Genomic DNA, 19,572 nt, shown 5'->3' on the forward strand with positions numbered 1-19,572 from the left:
GGCTAGTGAAGCTCTAGACCAGGCTGTCTGATAGAGTGATTTGCTCTGATGGCAGTGTTCTATATTTGTGCTATCCAGTGTGGTAGCCACTAGCCACATGTTCCTACTGAGTACTTGACATGTGGTGCGAGTAAATAACTGAATTTATTTGGAGAAATTCTTTATTTTTAAATACTTAAAAGGACAAACTTCTTGCAGGAATTTCCAGAGAATGTAACATCTGTGTTATGATGACATTCCATTTCTGGAATCTCTTGCTTAGAAATTGGCATCAGAAGGCTTACCAAACCTTTGAAATATGTGTGTGTGTTTGAAATGTATATGTGTATGTTTGTGTGTATGCATATTTATTTTTTCATATACATATGTACACACATGTATATACACATATATATTCTAGGGTTCTATAAGGACTTCAACATCAACTATCAAGTAGCTCTCAGCAATGAACTAAATTTCCTCCTTGAAAAAGCAGGTTAAGTATCAGAAGAGGATGAAGAAAAGACACTCTGATTTTTTTTTAACTAATGTGTTCTTTTTTCCACTGCTTTATTGAGGTATAATTGGCAAATAAAAATTGTATATATTTAAGGTGTATAACATGATGTTTTGATATGCATACATGTAAACATTGTGAAGTGATAACCACAATCAAGCTAATTAACATATCCATCACCTCACATCTTTATTATTTTTAATTTTTTGTGGTGATGTTATGGAACCAAACTGGGTCCATTTGCGAACATGTAATGCCAAGTCACACACTGAAACACCAGGTTTTTGCAGTGATAAAGGTTTACTGTGAATTGACTGGCAAGGAGACAGGAGGAAACGCTCAAAACTTGTCTCCACAAGCTGGGAGTTGGGGCAGGCTTTATAGTCAGAGGGTAATGAGGTGTGATCTGATTGGACCTTGCCATGAGGTGATACCAGGAGGTGTGTTCTGACTGGACCACACCGTGAGGTGATGCCAGGGCTCAATCTGATTGGACCCCAGACCCTGCCGTATGGTGTCCATTTCTTAATTCAGTATCCCCTCCTCCAACCAAGCACTTAGGTTCTATCCCTGGTTGCATGCTTGGTTCATCTGGGCATGCTCAGGTTACGTAACCTTCAACCTGGGAGTCCATGGCAACTGAAAACTCACAACTTTCTTACATAAAAGTTGAACCACAATAGTCTTGTGAAGTGACAATAAGAACATTTAAGATCTACTCTTTTGGCAAATTTCGAGTGTACTATAGAGTATTATTAACAATAGTCATCATGTTATATATTAGATCTCCAGAAGTTATTCATCCTGCATAACTGAAACTTTCTGCCTTTTAACCAACATCTCCCCATTTCCCCTCCCACTCTTCAGCCTCTGGCAACCACCTTTCTACTCTCTGCTTCTATGAGTTTGACCTTTTTTAGATTTTACCTAGTGAGATTGTGCAGTATTTGTCTTTCTGTGTCTGGGTTGTTTCACTTAGCATAATGTCCTCTAGGTTCATCCGTGTTGTTACAAACAACAGGATTTCCATCTTTTTACAAGCTGAGTAATATTTCAGTGTGTATGTGTGTGTGCCACATTTTCTTTACCCATTCATCTATCAGTGGACATTTAGGTTGATTTCATATCTTGGCTATTGTGAATAATGCTGCAATGAACATGAGAGTGCAGATGTCTCTAAAATATACTGACTTCATTTTCTTTGGATATGTGTCCAGAAGTGGGATTGCTGGATCATATGGGAGTTCTATTTTTAATTTTTTTAGGAATCTCCATACTGTTTTCCATAATGGCTGTACCAGTTTACACACCCACCAACAATGGACAAGGGTTCCCTTTCTCCACACCCTTGCCAACCCGTGTTATCTCTCATCTTTTTGATCATAATCATCCTAACAGGTATGAGGTGATAGCTCATTGGGATTTTTATTTGCATTTCCCTGATGATTAGTGATGTTGAGCACATTTTCACATACTTGATGACCGTTTGTGTTTCTTCTTTTGAGCAATGTCTATTCAGATGCATTGCCTGTTTTTAAATCAGGTTATTTGTTTTCTTGCTCTGAATTGTTAATTTAACTTAACTTTAATTATTTTAAATTTAAATAGCCACAGTGGCTAGTGGCTACTGCATTGGACTGTGCAGTTCCAGCCTGTCAGCTCTGTATGGGAGGGACCATATCTTTAGCTCACTGTTGTGTCCCATTGCTTAGCTGAGTGCCTGGTCCACATCAGTTTCTTAGTAAATATTTATTGATGACATTATGGCACAATAAAACTGGAGAAGGAGTTTTAAACCATTCACATGTCAGAACCCTATGATTGTAAGTCACCAAAACCCATCTTAAACTTGAACCTACCAAAGGCCTACCAGTTGGCTCTTTTGACCCAAATTGCAGAAAGATCAGGGGTGTAGCTGGTCTTGGGGTGGGAAGGTTAGATCCAGGAACTAATTCATCAACATATTCTTTCTCTCGCGTTTTGTCTGCGTTCATTCTTTCAGGACAGTTGTCCCCACTGGGCTCAAACCAACATCACAGGTGGCTCTGCACCTCCCAACTCAGAGCCTCATGACCACATCAAATAGAGCCGTTTTCCATTGTAGTGAATTCTGACAAATTTATGTTGCCTTAGCATCTGCTTGGAACACAAGTTTAATTTTCTCAAACCAGAAGCAGGGCTCGGTGACTCCTGACACAGTTTCAGTTCTACACCACACCCAATGGCTAGAGCCAGTGGCTGAAGATAAGAACTTGAGGCCTCTGTCCTGCCTAGCAACTGGGCTCCCCACTTTCCTGTTGAATCATTTAAAGGGGCCATTCAGACATTTCCTTGCAAACTGAAAGTGACCCACACCCTGTTCCCTTACATGTACTGCACACCATGTCCTCTCTCTCTCTGCCTGACTCTTCATTTCTGCCTTGCATGACCTGGGGACAGAAGACTGTCCTCCCAACTCATTATGCCCTCCTTGCCTTGGATCTTCTAGTAGAAAATTTTGAACTTATTTCCTCTTGTGACGGTGTATTGAATTTGCATCTTGCATTTGAAGAACTAGGGGCTGCCCCAGGCTGGGTTTGCCCCAGGCTGGGTTTACCCCACGGACACCAGGTAAAACAGAAGGGCAGGATCCCAGTGCCAATGCAATGGTCAGACAAGGATAAACTGGCTACAGGTCAGATGAGAGCCACAGGGTGTCTGCCAATATAAACAAGTTTCCCATGTGAGAGATCTCCTGGTCGCAGGTCAGACAACTAGGCATTAGGTCATCTGCCAGGTAAAATAAGTATCTCATGAAAGGCACTGTGTAGACACCCATGTCCAGCTCCCCTTTGTTTCCCATGAGAGCAGGGCCACTAGCCAGTCTGCTACTGGAACCCCAGTTGAGCTGGGGGCTCTCAAAACACCCACCAAGACCAAGTAGAACAATTATCAGGGAATGTTTCTGATTGGCTGGGCTTGAGTCATCATGTGCCAATTGCTGGACCAATCACTGTGGCTAGGGCGATGGAGTTCTAAGACTGGCCCAGCCAGGCTCAAGGGCATCCCATCTACATCTACATTCAGGGATGACTTCCTCCACACACATGTGTTGTAGTTCGGAGCAGCAGTTCCTACAAAGATGAGGTATGCTCTGCTGGACAAATGAAACAACAAATGCATGAGAGGAGAGGAAGGGTTTCAAGCTCATGAAAATGGTTGTTGTGATGTATTTCTTTGCACTAGACCATGGATACAAGGTAGTTGTGATGTATTTCTTTGCGTTAGACCACGGATACAAAACTGCCTTCTTTGATCATGTCAAAAGGTATAATGAGGGTAGTAAGATTCAACTGGCCACACCAGTTTCCATCTGTTCTCCCTGGCCCTGCTATATTAGTGAGGGTTCTAGAAACTAAGACATCCCAAAGGAAGGCAATATGTGAAACACAAGGCTGAGCAGGAGTTTGTTGGATGGAAAAATGGAAGGGAGGAAAGAGCAGTTCGAGGAGAGAAAACCACTCAAAGGCAAGGCAGTAAAGGAGTAGAGCATGGGGGGAGGCATGGAGAATCCGCCCTGGAGGGTGGAGGGGAGCTGTGGAAATGCAGCAGGAAGTGGATCTGAGGCCAGATGTCAAAAGGCCTTAGCAATGAGTGGAGGAGTTTGGGCTTTTAGCTGTGTGTGCTAGGAAGCCGCTTAGAGGTCTTAAGCAGGAGCGGGGTGTAGCCAGAGCTGTGTCTGTCCTAAAAGATTGCTGTGTCTGGGTTTGGGGGATGGACAAGATGGTGAGAGGAGGCAGGGTGCCAAGGACAACGATGTCCCCATATGTCTTTAAAGAGCTCCTGCTTTAGAGGTGGGCGGTGGAACAGCAAGCTCCATTCTGGCTGCCTGAGTGTTGACTCCCTGTCTCTTGCTCAGACCCTGGCTGGGTGAGGTCCAGATCTCAGCTGCACCAGTTCCCAGCACTGTGACACTGGGCAGGTGATCTAACTTTTCCCTGAGCTTCTGTCTTCCCATCTGGGGAATACCTGCCTTTCACGGCAGTAGTGAGATTGCAAAGCCAAAATGGATGTGAGGGCTCCGGCTCAGTGGACCCTGGACCTACACAGAATAGGAGCTCAGTAAATGTTGCTGTTGTTATTAACGGGCTGTGGCTCGTAAGTGTATTCACATGGAAAAGGTTTGAACTGTGAAGTCCTGGGGGAAAAATGACATTCAAAAGACTGAAGCTTCTTGGAGCAGTTCTGTAACCAGGTCAGGCCGACTCCTGCAAACTGCAAGGTAAAAATCATCCATCCAGCCCGTGAGCCCGTGGCTCTCAGAGTTCCCAGGAGGCTTGTGTGTCTAAACTGGAACGTGCCAGGAGAGGCTGCTTTCCAAGATCCTTTCTCTGGAGGCCAGGCTGGAGTCCCCTGAGAGAATGAGGGCATCGTGCTACATTTTAGACTGCATCTTGGATTGACCCATTTGCCAGCCTTGACAGCCACGTGTCCCAATGGAAAATCCCCAGGGTGGAGCCAGAATAACCTAGGCCTGAAACCTGCAAGTTCTGTGAGTTTGGGAAAGTCACTTCATCTCATGGGCCTCAGTATTTCAATTTGCAGGATGGAAACAATACTAGCCATGGGGGTCTGTTGCAAGGATTAAATCAACAAATGCACGTGGCATGTGGCTGTGGCTCCAGCCGGGGGTCAGGAACCTGCGTGTATTGAGTCCTAACAATGTGTAAGGCCATTGCTAGGTGCTAGCGATACACAGACAAATTAGATACGGATCCTGCATTCAAGGGCAGGCTTGTGGTACAGCTAACTGAACAGATAACAAATGATGATAAAAGATAATCTCTGCTCAGTACTGTTTCTTTCAACAAGAGATGTGCCAGTGTGTGCTGAATATGAGTTATCCATGGAAGTAAAAATATACTTCAAGATAATATTCATGTCTTGGAGACTGTGGCCCTACAGTTTATGGAATCATAGAAATACTGAAAGTAACCATCTACATACGATAAGTCTGTTCATTTTAATAATAATGGCAAAAATACTGTTATAGCATTTGACCTTCAAAACAACTCCACAGGTGGAGATTATTGTCCCCATTCTACAGATGAGTAAACTGAAGCTCAGAGAGGTGAGATGGCCTGCCTAAGGTCACACAGTTAGGAAGAGCTGGGTCTAAGACTCGAACCCAGATCCAACATCTAATCCCTCACCTGTATCATTAAAATACACCACATGGAACATCTTCAGGAAGTGCGTGGCAATCAACAGACACAGAGGAACTGGTCAGAAGGGTCTGTAAGTCCACAGATATTCATGGAGCATCTACTCTGCCAGGCTTGCTCTCTGAACAGGATGATTCCTGCCTTTGTGGAGTTTATAGTCCAGAGGGGAAGACAGCCATGCAATAAACAATTACCATGGATGCTCTTAAGAGACACTCTGCTCCCCACTCCATAATCAATTCACTGAATAAACTAATGCTCATATTCGCCTTCTGTAGAACATTTGGAGTGAACCCATGGGCTACTGAAGACAAGCAGGCAGGGCCATCCATGCCTAACCTGAGAATCCAAACCCACCAAAGAGCAGTCTTCTCCAGGCTCTTGCTAGGCTGGCTGAGACCTTCCCAGGGCTGTGCTGCAGTCTGAAGCTCTTTCTGCATAGCCTTCCTTCCTTCCTCCTCTCCCTTCCCAGGGGTCAGATCTGCATCACAGTCTGAAGGCACTGTCTGCTCTCTCTCTAACCTCCCTCTCTCTCTAGCCTCCACCTCCAATGAAAGTTTCCTCCAGTAAATCTTTTGTGCTTCCAATTCCATCTTGGTACCTGCTTTGCAGAGGACTGAGTGAATTGAGCGTCCTGCAGAAGTGAGGTTCACACCAAGGCCTGATGCCTCAGTAGCTGGGGCAAGTCATGGGGAGCAGTGCTCCTGGGGGAAGGAAGGGTAAGAGAGGGTGTGGCTGAGGAGAGAATCAGTTCAAAAATAAATAATTTAATAAATGACTTCACTCCTTTCTGGTGTTCACACTTGGGTGACCCACCGGAGCTTCAGTTTCCTCCCTTGCAAAATAATAAAAAATAATAATAATGCTATTACCTCCCTCCTAGGCTGTTGGATTAAATGAGGATTAAATAAAATAATCCATGCTCCATGGCTCAGAGCCATGTGTATTCTGGCAAGGGTATGGGAGGAATCACAGGGCAGGATGGCAGGAGGTGGGGGCCTACCAGGAGCCCCTCGGGCATCCCAGGCTGCCTTACCTTTCCGTGGCCTCTGCAGTCTCTCAAAGAGCTCCCACGGCTCTTCTTGCAGAAGCCACACCCGAGGGAGGCATCTGTTCTCTCTGCCCACAAATATGGCCCCAGTGAAAGGGTCAACCTCGCAGATATTTTGGCTGCAATATGTGGTGTCACTATGGCAGTTTGACCATTATCTGGGTCATTTGAGCCCGAGAATCTGCCAAATCAGATAATTTTGGTGGTTTACCTGTCTCTCTGGATCACATGTCCTGAGTAATGGCCCTTGTCTCCACCTGGCCTGGTTCTACGTTGACAATCCTCTTTTCAGAGAGCCTGAAATGAAAGCTGGCTCTGGCTGGTATGTTCAAGGTCAAGGCTTAATAGGGGATGCTAATTTAGAGTCCTACATTTACCCCCCTTATTATGTGACTCCATCCAGGATGGTGCTTAGGCATTGGTAACTGATAAAGGTTAAAATACTGAAATTTGCAAATTTTTACATTTAAAAAACACTTTTAACTGCAGTCGAACATACGTACACAAGTGTACAAATAAAGGTACAGCTTGACGCATTTTTACAAAGAACACGTTCACGTAACCAGCACCCAGATCAATATTTCAGCCCCAGAAATCATCCCTGCCCCACTAGCCCCCTTCTAGTAACAACCTCCCATCCAATTATAACCACTCTCCTAGCAGCTTGGTTAGTTTTGCAATTTCTGAACTTACATAAATGGCAGCAGACCACGTGTGCTCCCCCAGGTCTGGCTTCCTTTGTTTAACATTCGGTTTGTGACATGCATCCATGTGATTGTATGGTAGCCATGCTTCATTCATTTTTACTGCTGTATAGTATTCCACGGAATACTATATTCCAATGAAAGTTTCCTCCAGTACACCTTCTGCACTTCTAATTCCACCTTGATGCCTGCTTTGCAGAGGGCTGAACAGATCGAGCATGAGTGAATACAGCACTATTTACCCATTCTTCCACTGATGAATATTTGGCTCCAGTTTGGGGGTATTATAAATAGTGCATTCTAGGATGTGTATTTTTGTGCAAATATCTGCCCATTTGTGTTAAGTATCAAATTTTAAAAATCTTTTTAGAGATAGGGTCTGGCTGCATTGCCTAAGCTAGAGTGCAGTGGCATGACCTTGGCTCGCTGCAGCCTCAACCTCCTAGGCTCAAGTGATCTTACCTCAGCCTTCTGAGTACCTGGGACCACAGGCATGCACCACTATGCCCAGCTAATTTTTGTATTTTTTTTTTTTATAGAGACAGGGTCTCACTTTGTTGCCCAAACTGAGTCAAATTTTTTGTTATTTAAAAGTTTAATTAGAAAAGGATGGCCTTATAGGATTATCATTCTTAATCTCTTTCAAGATGATATAAATATGTTTTTGATTGAGAGAAGGGGTGAAACCATGTTAGGACTCCTGAAGCTGCACTTGTCCCCTGCCTCTGGGATCTGTGTCCTAGCTTTCACAGGTCTGCCATCTGACTGTCATTGGTCCCCTGGAACAAGGTAAAGGTTTCTGGAGATTTTGTAGGAAGTGCATTAAAGTGGAAGTCCCATACAGTACCTCACCCAGGAGGACCCTCCATGCACATGGAGAATTCATATGACCTCGGGCAACTTAATCTTGTTAGTCTCAGGGATTTCACCTGTAAAGAAATGTTAGCAATGAATGATCTTCTGAGATGTTTCCAGCCCTCAAATAATTTGAGACTGACTTGCTGTTGACCATTCATAATTATGACCATAGTTATCTGTTGAGTGTTTATATTGCTTTAAACAATTTCTACAGATTATCTCGTTTAATTATTCAAGGAAATCACATTGGAAGAATCGTAATGTTTAGTAAACTGAAGCTCAGAGAGGTTAAATCCCTTGCTCAAGGCACACAGCCAACAAACTTCAGAATGGGGTAGAAATGAGGCCAGTTCCACTCTGGCCTTGACTCTTAGCTGTGGCCCTATTCTTTTTTTTTTAATTAAATATTTCAGGCATACAAAAACATGTAAAAAATAATAGAACAAGCTTCTGTGAAACAGAACATGAAAAACACACTTAAAGCTCTTTGCAAACCCTCCCAAACCACTTTCTTCCCAGCTGTGGTAACCTCTGTCCTGAATTTGGTGTTCATCATTCCATCATGTTTTTATGATTTTACTATATATATATATATGCATAAAAATATACTGAATTGCTTTTCAGGTTTTTGCATGTTATTAAATAGTAAAATTCTATATGCGTCCTATGGCAACTCGCTTTTTGCCCCCACTCAACACTATAGTATTTTAGATTTATCTGTGATGATACATAGAGTTCTAGCTCATTAATTTTCACTGCTGCATGGTACTCTCCTTTAAGAATATGCTGGAATTGATCCATCCATTCTCTTGTTGGTGAGCATTTAGATTCCTTCCAGTTTTCCACCATTAAAAAGTGCCGCAATATATATTGTTCTACATTTGTATACTGAAATTCTGAGGATGAACTCTCCTGATCATACCAGGGGCTCTGGTCTGAATATGTGTGTCCTTCCAAAATGCATATGTTGAACCAAGCCTCCAAGGTGATGGTGTTAGGAGCTGGGGCCTTTGGGGGTGATTAGAGTAGGAGGGTGGAACCCTCATGATTGAGATGAGTGCCCATATAAAGGAGTCTCCAAAGAGCTAGCTAGCCATTTCTACCATGTGAGGGCACAGTGAGAAGGTACCATCTATAAACCAGCAAAAAGCAGGCCCTTAGCAGACACCAAATCTGCTAGTGCCATGACCTTGGACTTCTCAGCCTCCAGAACTATGAGAAATAAACTTCTATTGTTTATAAGCCATCCAGTTTATCATATTTTGTTATAGCAGCCCAAACAGACTAAGATACAAGGTTTTCTTCTAATTTCTATGTATCTATGATAATACTGGACAGTTTTCTTCATTCGTCAACTTTTTCCTGAGCACCTACTATGTGCCAGGCCCTGTGTCGGGTGCTAGGAACAGAGAAGTGGTTACAAGACACAGCTCTTTATCTCCAGGAGTTTGCTTGGGAGACCAAGCATCAACCTCTGTCAGATGGGCTAGGAGGATGCTGGGAGCTCACAGTAGGGCTCTAAATGGAGTGGCCAGGGAGTGGAGAGATTCCACAGATGATGGAGAAACACAGGGCTGTGGAGGTTATGACCAGCCTATCTTGGACACTGCGCCCAAGCTCCTTGAGTTCAAAGACCTCTTTCAGTGTATATTTGCCCCTAGGACAAAATCACAGTGACCCCTTGCAACTCCCTCTTCCCAACCTCATTCTCCCTTTCACATATTAATAATAATGTGAGTCAGTTGTTTTTTTGCCTGAAAAAAAAATCTGTGACAACTACACATGCTTGAATTCCAGGACTAGAATTCTCTCCAGTGCCCTGAATAAATGACATCCACACTTTGCCTTGGATATACACTGTCCATCTGGAATCATTATAATAACAGGTCATGGCTCGTGTGCATAATACATGTATGGTCGACACGATGGTAAACTGTCTGTATGAGCCTATCACTTAATCTGCACAAAATGCTCATAAAGTTAGAAATACTGTTCTTTCAATTTTGTAGAAGATAAGGCCCAGAGAGGTTAATTAACTTACCCAAGGTCACCCAGCTAGGAGATGGCAGAGCTGGGGTTCCATTCCAGGTCTGGCTGACTCCAGAGTCCTTCATCTCAACCCTTTGAGCTCTGTCAGGATATGCCTGACATTTCTGAAGGCAAGTCGCCTTCTTTCCACAATAGAGCAATACCATCTAAGGGAAGTTACTTACCGCCTGACACAGCCCACTCACTACTCGCACATTCTCTCCACTTGTTCCAGCTACTGAGGAAATTAGAGCAAATCCTATTTTTAGACACTGTGGTTCAAATGACAGTGATGTATGGGGTAGTGACTCGTTTTATGAACGTAGTTCGGAGGTGTCGGCGGATCTTAATGCTCGGAAACTCTCTTACATCACCCTGTTTTGCTCTTTATAATTTATTTCAAAGATCGCTTTGTTTCTTCTCCCTTCTCCTTGAGTCCTGCAACAGACTTCAGCCAGAAACAATAAAATTCTGAGCTGAAATAAAAGGCAACGAGAGAGGATGAGGCTTCTCTCAGAAACCTGAAACACAAATCATGTCAGGGATACATAGGGGTGGAGCACAAGCCCTTAGCAAAAATTAGAGTGTGCTCAATGGTTAGGTCTAGAAAAAACAGACTTCATCCCTTCTTAGCAAAATTGATTGTATGTGTGTTTTAGATGAAAATCCTACAACTTTACTGCTTTTTTTTTTTATGGCTAATTATAATCTGCTAGTTTTGAAGGCCAGCAAGAGGGCTAAACAATGCTTGTGCAGAGCCCTGGCAACCTCAAGACAGGTAGGGAAAAAGAGGAAGAACAGAAGAGGAGGGAGGGAGATGATTGACAGGAAGTGTAGGGAACAAATGTGGAGGGCTTAACATGTGCTGCTGGTAACACCCACCCACTTTAATCAGTTTCATTCTCTTGTCAACATTAGAAGAAATCTTTAGTCCTATTTTACCGATTGGGCAACCAAGGCCGGAGAGGCTAAGTCATTTACCTTAGGACACACAGCTGGTAATTACGGAGTTAGGATTGCAAGATGCAGCAAAATAAAATAAAGGACATCCAATTATATTTGGATTCCTTGTAAACAATGTAAAAAAAATAGTGAAAGTATATCCCATGTAAAATTTCAGACTTATACTAAAAATTTAACTGGGCATCCTGTATTTTACCTGGCAACTGTTGAGGAGATTCAAATTTAGTTCTCTTTGTTATTTCCCAGACACCCCTTACTATGGGACATATATAATACTGTAGAATATGTGATCAGTACCAGCAGATACTGGTTGAGTTCAGGCCTCAAGCTTTATATCTGCCATTTTGCTTGAAATGCCTTTAATCCTTATATCACCTATCCAGTAGGTACTACCATTGTTCCCATTGTATGGATGAGGAAACTGAGGCTCCTCAGGATGAAATAACTTGGTCACAGTGACACAACCAGAAAGTAATAGAGCCCATGCTTGAACCCAGTTCTGTTTTGCTCAAGAATGGTCACTCAAAAACAAAAACAAAAACAAAAAACAAAAATCAAAAAACAGTTAAGATTTAACCCATGTACAGAAAAGCTCTTGATATGTAAATATACAGTTCAACGACTTGTCACAAACACCTGTGGAGCCACCAGCCAGATCAAGAAAGAAAAGATGTCCAGCTCCCGTTAGGTGCCCTGCCCCATCATGAGAGGGGCTGTTCTGCCAGAGCTTCTCTGGGAATTCTTTGACTACGGGCATTACGGTCCCCATTTTACAGATGGGGACACAGAGGTTCAGAGAGGTGCTGTGACTTGCCCAAGGTCACAGAGCTTGGAAAGCAACAGGCTCAGAGAGGGCGAATGATCACCCAGAGGTCACACAGCTAAAACTTACCACCTGTTAAAACTACAAACGAAATACCAAAAACCGAAACTGCGCTTTATTGGGTGTTTACTATTTGCGAGGCACCGTGCTAAGCTTCTTGGTCGACAACAGTAGCAGCAGCAGCAAGCACTCTGCCATTTGGGGTGCATACTCCCCGTGTCAGGCAGCTTGGCACTTTGCGTAATCCGCCCAGTGAGTTCTTCCAGCGACCCTATGGCTTGGGCTTGGGTCTCGAACCCATTTTACAGAAGAGGACACTGAGGCCGGAAGTCAGAGACCCCTGCCCGATATGCTCAGCCGGCCTGGCACCGGCTATGCCCGGCTCCCCGAGAGGCTGCGGGAGGGCCAGGTGGCATGCAAGGAGTTAAGCGGTAGGCAGTGCTGTGGCTCCGTGCGAGGAGCGCGCCAGGCTGAGGCGCGCTGCTGGCGGCGGCGGCAGCGGCGCGGGGAGCTAGGGCTGGAGACGTGAAGTCCAGGGGAGCGAGCAAGGCAGCCGAGGAGGCAGCGGCGAGGCAGCGAGAGAGAGCCAGGCGGCCGGAGCTCCGCGCCGAGCCGCAGCCGGTGCCTTGCGCGCACCGGGCCCGGACATCTCCATCCCCGGGGCGGGTGCCCGCGCGGGGCCTCGCCGCGGCTCGGGGCACCCGCAGTGCCGCCGGCCCGAGCGCCAGGCTCGCAGGAGCCCGGCTTTCACTTCCTCTCGCTTCCGCCCGCCTCCCTGGCTCGCCGGCTGGCGTCGCCACTGCCTCCTAGTCCCCGGCCACCGCTGTCGCCGCTGCTGCAATTCAAGGCGCACGCTATCCCACTTTCCCGCTGGAGGCGCAGAGGACGCCCCTTGAGCCAGACCTGGAGAAATAGCCCCAGGGCCCGGCAGGAGCAGCCTTGGTGGCGAGAAAGGAAATCCAGGCTCCCCTTTCCTTAAAGCCACTGCAGCAGCTGGGAAGGCGCCCACAGAGCGGGCGCGCCAAGCGGGACGCGGGAGTCGCAGAGAGGGACCCCGGGCGCCCGCTGAGCTCCGCTGGCAGAGTTTGCAAGTGGCAGAGACCCTTCAGGTAAGGACTCAGGTGCCTGGACCTGGGAAGAGGGCTCCAGGAGGGAGCCGGGCGCGGAGCTGGTGCGAAATGTCTTCTGCCCCTAGATCTGGGCTTCGCTTTCCAGACGCTTCCCCGCCGGTTGGGGGCTCGTCGTCCAGAGCCCAGCGAGTGAAGAACCCAGAGTGGTGACAGCCCAGCTCTGCGTAGATGACAAACTTTCTCTCCTCTGGCAGAGGGTGGGACATTCCGGCTCATCCAGGCATCCTTCCTCTGGGCATTCCTGTGCCCCCTACAGGCATGCATTCAAGGGCTTCTCCCGCGGAGGTGGGCCAGCGGGGAGGCAGTGGGCCCCGTAAATTTGATTTATGAATCACCCTCTTTCTGGCCAGTGCAGAGTTCCAAGGGAGAGGGAGCTAGTCACATTTCCAAGTTGGCTGCAGAAGATGTTTCTTGGGGGTGATACTCTGGTGAATAAGGCTGCCTGTCATCTGATGCCAACAGCCAGAGCTGCCCAGGCAATGGGTTTTGTGTAGGGTGCCTTGCAGATTTGCTTATGTCTATTCTGGTGTGTGTGTGTGTGTGTGTGTGTGTGTGTACAGACAGAGAGGGAACTAGAGACTAGGGGACCAACTCAGCCAAATCACCTCCTTGCAAGCCTTTCCAGCAGCCCCAGGTATCTTGGAAAGAGCCAACTCACCTCCTTGGCAGAACCACTAGGAAGGGTGGAGGTCACTTCCTAATTCTTACAGCTTCAAAGGGGCTGCTCCTTAGGTGAGCAAAAAAATAGGGGAAGTTTCCTGGCTGCTCAATGAGACCATTCCTATTGGAGCCTGGGGAGGTGCAAACTTTTTGCAGAAAAGGGGCTGGAAGGGCCAGGTGGAGAGGGGCTCCCGACATTCTCATCCCCACACTCTAGGCCCCTAGAGGCTCTGCTGAGCCCCATACACCGTTCATAAGTTTGGCTAGATGATTTTTTTCTATTAGTAAAAAGCATGCTCCAAGGAGGTCACCTGGTCTCTGAGGATCATTTTTGAGCCGCCCCTGTGGTCACAGCCCCATAGATGGCATGGTGCTACCTACTTGGGCTGGGCATCTGCCTCTGCAGAGTAGCATTGCTGTGTTGTTTTTAAGACAGTTCTTGGGGTGTGAGGTGGGATTCTGATCTCAGGCCAAGTTAGAGCTGCGTCCCTAGGCTGCCAAAACCCAGGAATTCCTCCAGGGCATCAGAATCTGGTGCTTGATGTCCTGGAAAAAGCCCTGGGTCTGGGTCAGGAGATTGAGCTTCAAGTTGGCTCTCATTTGCTGTGTGACTTTGGGCAAATCACTAGACCTCTCTGGGCTTCAGTTGCTGCTTCTCAAAAATGAAGAGATTTCATGTATCCTCAGAGGTCCCAGTTCAGTTGAGACACTCTATGGCCCTGAGTGATTGTCGCTGATGAGATTTTTGTAATCCCAGGAGGGGATCTTAATTTAGAATTTAAGAGACCTAGGTCTAAGATCAGATCTAAGTTTGACCAGTCACTTCCCTCTCCACACTTCGGCTCCTCCACTATAGGATGGGAAGTTCACAGTTCCTACTTTAGAGGGCTGTTGAGAGGACTAACTGAGATGGTACCCGGAGGGTGCTGAGTATAGAGTTTAGCAAGGAGTGAAGCTCAACGGTGCCAAGGCTACCTGCTTTTGGGTCTTGTGTGTGGGCATCTATCTGGGTGCTCTTTTCCCCAGGGAGACTGGCCCTGTCCCACCGAGCACCAGGTGATCCTTGACTTCATGGCAGGGCCCTTGTTCTCTCCAATCACCTGACACTGCAGTCCCCGCCCTCTCTCTGCTTTCTCATAAAATCTCTGCTGGACCAGCCACTCCCAGTGGGGAGTCCAGGGTGGTCTGGGAGTGCTGGATGCACCCAGCTGCTGTATCACCAGGACATCGGGAGGTGGAGGTAGGCAGTCTCCATGGCTTCAACTTCGCAGCTGTCTAGGGACCAGGGCAGAGAAGTTCAGAATGTCTGCGTGTAGGGCACTCCGTCAGCTGACGCTTGAGAACTACCTCATGCTGGGCAGACAAGGCTACTGTTCTTGGCAGGAAAAGTCAAGCTGGGGAAGAAAGTGTCTTACAGCATTGTGTGTGTGTGTACGTGTGTGTGTGTGTGCTTGCATATGCACACACGGGGGGTTGCTGAAATTGTCAGGGAATGCAGTGGACTGGTCAGTGTGATTTTTTTCTGTGTGATTCTGAGGCTTGTGAGTTGCCCCAGGTTTATGCTGAAACCATCAGTGGGGAAGGCAGACCCCATCCCAGTGACATGGAGTGAATTCATGGGGGACAGGAGCAATTCCACTGTGTGCTTACTTAGACTTGACTTTTAAGACTCTGAGAAAACGAACAATTTGCTTTCATGGTAGAGTAAGGTGTATGTGTGGACACGTGTGTGAATGTGTGCATATGTGTGCATTCTCATGCAGGTGTGGGCTCATGTGCTTGTGTGAGCATAACTTACATGAGAACCATAAGTGTGTGCACTCATGTGATAGTGTCAGTGTGAGTGTGTACTTGGTGTCTGATGGATTTGTGAGTGTGAGTGTGCATGTCTATGGATTTGTGAGTGTGTGTGTGCATGCCTGCAAGAGAATGGGTGCACTTGTGAATCTGTGCAAGGGTGGGTATGTATATACACTTGTGAATGTTAAGCAGTTGTATATATGTGAGTCATGTGTGTCTGGGCTAAGCAGGTGTATGCCTGCACAGATGCACGTGTGTGCTCTAGGGGACCTGTGCAGAAAGATCCGTGTTTAAGAAGCTGTACTGTCTGCCTGGTGCATGTTTTCATAGCTGTGTGTGTTATTTGCACGTCTATGTGGGCGTTTCTCAGTGCCTGCATATATGTGGGCATTTCTCAGTGCCTGCACACATGTGCATACAGCCATGTGAGTGTGAGTTTGTGCTATGCACTTACAGGCATTATGTATCTGCGTGTTTTTTAATGTACCTTTGTGTGTGCCTCTATGTGCATATGTGTGTGTAGCATTGCACACCTGATTGTCTCTGTATGTGTGTGCATCTGTTTGTTGTGGTGTAATCTCTGTGAATGTCTCTGTGTATACGTGTGAGTTTCTGAACATGTGTATCTGTGAATGTTAGCGTGTGCATTTGATTGTGTCTGTGTATACATGTGTGTTTCTGTAGGTGTGTGACTGTGTGTATTGCAGTGTAAACTTTTTGTAGATCTCTCGACATATACACAGGTGTTTCTGAGTATATGTGCCTCTGCGTAGCATTGCATACTTGAGCGTATCTCTGTGTATGTGTGTGTTTGTGAGTGTCAGTATCTGGGTGTGTCGGTTGAAGTGTACATTTGAGTGTGTCTGTGTGCATGTGAGTGTCTCTGAAGGTGTATTTCTGTGTGTTCCAGTGTAACTTTTGCCTCACGTATGAGTGAATTTCTGAGTGGTGTTGTACTGTATGTTTTTGCACGTCTCTGGGCGTACATGTGTGTTTTTCTGAGCGTGTTTGCCTGTTTATGCAGCAGTGTAACTTTTGTGCATGCCTGTGTGTATGTGTGTACTTCTAAGCATGCACATCTCCAAGGGTGTGTCTGAGTGTCTCTAGGGGTATAACCAAGTGTGTGGGTAGAGGGGTGTGAACATACCTGTGAGCTTCCAAACAGAAACCATCTCTGAACCTTTGAGATCACTCTTCTCCCTGCTCCTCAGGACTGAACTGTGCTTGTGCCGTGCACCTTCCGAGTGTTGATTCAGCAATTGGTGCCAGCTCTGAGCAGAGTGTTTGTTGTTGCGTGCTCATTTTTCCAAGTGCCTTTGCCTTGCAGTGCTCCAAAGCCCGGTGTATCCCCCTGCCCCCGCCTCCCTCACCTTCTGTAACAGCCCAAATCTATCTTGCCAGAAGCTTCCACTTAGGACGGCTGCTGAACAAACTCGCAGATGTTAAAGGCACAGGTATAATTTTAGGCAGAATGTCTGAAAATAGGCAGCCTAGGATGTGCTGAACATCTCGACAGCAGTGTTTCTAATTAGGAGCAACTTGTTTTCCTTAAATAAACAAATCAAGTGAGGAAAGAAATTGCCCGAGATTAATGGCTCCCTGGAGCAGGTCCAGATGTTGGGAAGATAGGGACTGTGGTGGGGTATGGGTGGGTCTCTGGTTCCCCATGGACCGCAAGTGTTGCTGCTTAGGGGCCTTCCAGACTTTGCCCAAGAGCTGATGAGGCAGAACCTTGAGGTGAGAAGCTGGTGAGGAGGGCAGGACTGGGCCACTGTGGGGCCCCTTTTCAAGGTCCGCCAGTGCCTGATTATCGGGATGGATGCATCACTGTTCCCATTTCCTCCCTTCTCCCTGTATCCATGCCCTTAGCCATAAGACATCACTGCTCTTCTCATTCAAGGAGCAGGCAAAGCTTATGCCCCTGCTGCCTCCCTTTGGGGTTCGGCCATGTGACTAGGTTTGGCCATTAGAGTGAAGTGGAAGAGACAGTGTACCCATTCCAAGCTTACGCCTTAGGGGACCTTGTGTGTTTCTGCCATGGCTAGGTGGAGAGCTGCTCTCTCAGCCTGGCCCTAAAATGGGCAGATGTTAAGCCCAGACCTTGGTGAAGGGATGAGTCCAGCCAAGTTTCAGCTGGTCACAAGCAGATCAGCAAAATAAATGCCTCTCATAGATACCTCACTGGGGTTTTCTGGTTGTTTGTTACACACAATTGTCATGGTCATAGCTAACTGGTGCAGTTACCAGTAAGTCATCTTTATTTCCTTCTCCTGTTTGACCCTGGTACTTATTCAGAGGTGCATAATGAACACCTGTACTTCTCACTGTTGGTGCCCTATTCCTACCTTGCTTTCTGTCCATCCTAATATCAACACTAATAATAATAAGTAACACGTACAAAGTGTTTACCAGGTGCACACGCTGTGCAGGAGCTTTGTATATCACCTAGTCTTCTGTCAGAGAGATGAATGACTTGCCCAGGTGACACAGCTCAGAAGCCAGGCTTTCTGGGATTTGCACACAGATCAACTGATGTCAGAGACCGTGTTTTTAACCATGATGTCATATTGCCTCCCCAGTGCCAGCAGGCGTGTTTTATGTAACTGATGTCATAACATACATTTGACATTTCCCCCTTCACTCACCTGGAGGTTTGGTTGGCAGAAATGAATCATGTCACAGAAGTGGGAAGTGTCTATTTGAATGTGGTGAGATTTCTTCATCCATCCATCCTTCCATCCGTCCATCCATCCGACCATCCATCCATCCATCCATCCATCCATCCATCCATCTATCCATCCATCCGTGCATTCATTCAAGTATTCATTCAGCATCAGTATTTGCTGATATTCAGTGTTTGCTCAGAATCTTCTCAGCATATACTCTGTGCTGGGCACTGAAGATACAGAAATGAGAGACCCCAGCTCTGTCTTCAATGAGCTTACAATCTGAGGTAGAAGTAGGAGAACCTGGGTTCTGAAGGCAGATGAAGCTGGGCTCCAGTCCAGACTTTACCCTTTACTGGAAGGAACTTCAGGCCCGCCTCATTGGATTGTTGTAAGGATCAAACAAAGTAATGTTGGCAAAGTCCTTACACAGTGCCTTGCCTGCTGGAAGCCACAATAAACTCTTCTTCCTCCTATTCTTTTTCCTCCTCCTCCTTATGGTGGAGACAGTTGAATGTCACTGCCAGAGCAATGCAGAGATAAGAGAAAGTAGGGGCCTCCAGATCCCAGATAGGGTGACCAATCATCCTGACTGTCTGAAACTGAGATGTTTCTTTAGGATACAGGACTTTCAGTGCTAAAACTGGAAGAGTTCCACACAAACCAGGACAAATTGGTTATTCTCATCCCAGAGGAAATATTGGACCCAGCTTGGAATGGTCTAGAATAGAGGCCAACAAACTATGGCCCACAAGCCAAATCTGGCCCACTGCCTGTTTTTGTAAATAAAGTTTTATTGCAACACAGCTAAGCCCATTCATTGACCTATTGTCTATGGCTGCTGTCAAGCTACAACAGCAATGTTGAGTATTTGTGACAGAGATCACATGGCCTGCAAAGCCTAAAATACTTACTCTCTGGCCCTTTACAGAAAAAACTTGCTGACCCATGAGCTGAAAATCTCAGCCAGAGTCCTGGGCTTTGGACTAGGATGACCAAGGCAAAAATCTGATGGACTTGACTGAATCATTGTGAGTCAGGTGACATATGGGGTTTGCATTCATCCACAGGTGAGGCATCTGGAGGGTCAGAAGAGGTGCAATAACTCCAGAGACTGTGAGCTGGAGAATTCTTAGATGGAGAGATGGAGATCCAGAAAGGGAGAGAGACAATCCAAGGCTACATAGAC

At 46.3% G+C, this 19,572-nt stretch overlaps 1 protein-coding gene across 3 annotated transcripts in view; it reads left to right on the forward strand.

Annotated features, from left to right (window-relative positions):
- WSCD2 (WSC domain containing 2) overlaps positions 1-19,572 on the forward strand; it is a 359,309-nt gene that overhangs the window by 222,917 nt on the left and 116,820 nt on the right. The window contains exon 1 of one of the 3 annotated variants that reach the window (XM_055236736.2): positions 12,303-13,236. The exons of the other annotated variants lie outside the window; for them this stretch is intronic. The gene's annotated coding sequence lies outside the window, so the exon portion shown is untranslated. Of the gene's footprint in view, positions 1-12,302; positions 13,237-19,572 lie in introns of those variants that run through there. 3 annotated transcript variants of the gene reach the window in all.

This window comes from Symphalangus syndactylus, chromosome 13 (genome assembly GCF_028878055.3).
Source record: "Symphalangus syndactylus isolate Jambi chromosome 13, NHGRI_mSymSyn1-v2.1_pri, whole genome shotgun sequence".
Classification (NCBI taxonomy): domain Eukaryota; kingdom Metazoa; phylum Chordata; class Mammalia; order Primates; family Hylobatidae; genus Symphalangus; species Symphalangus syndactylus.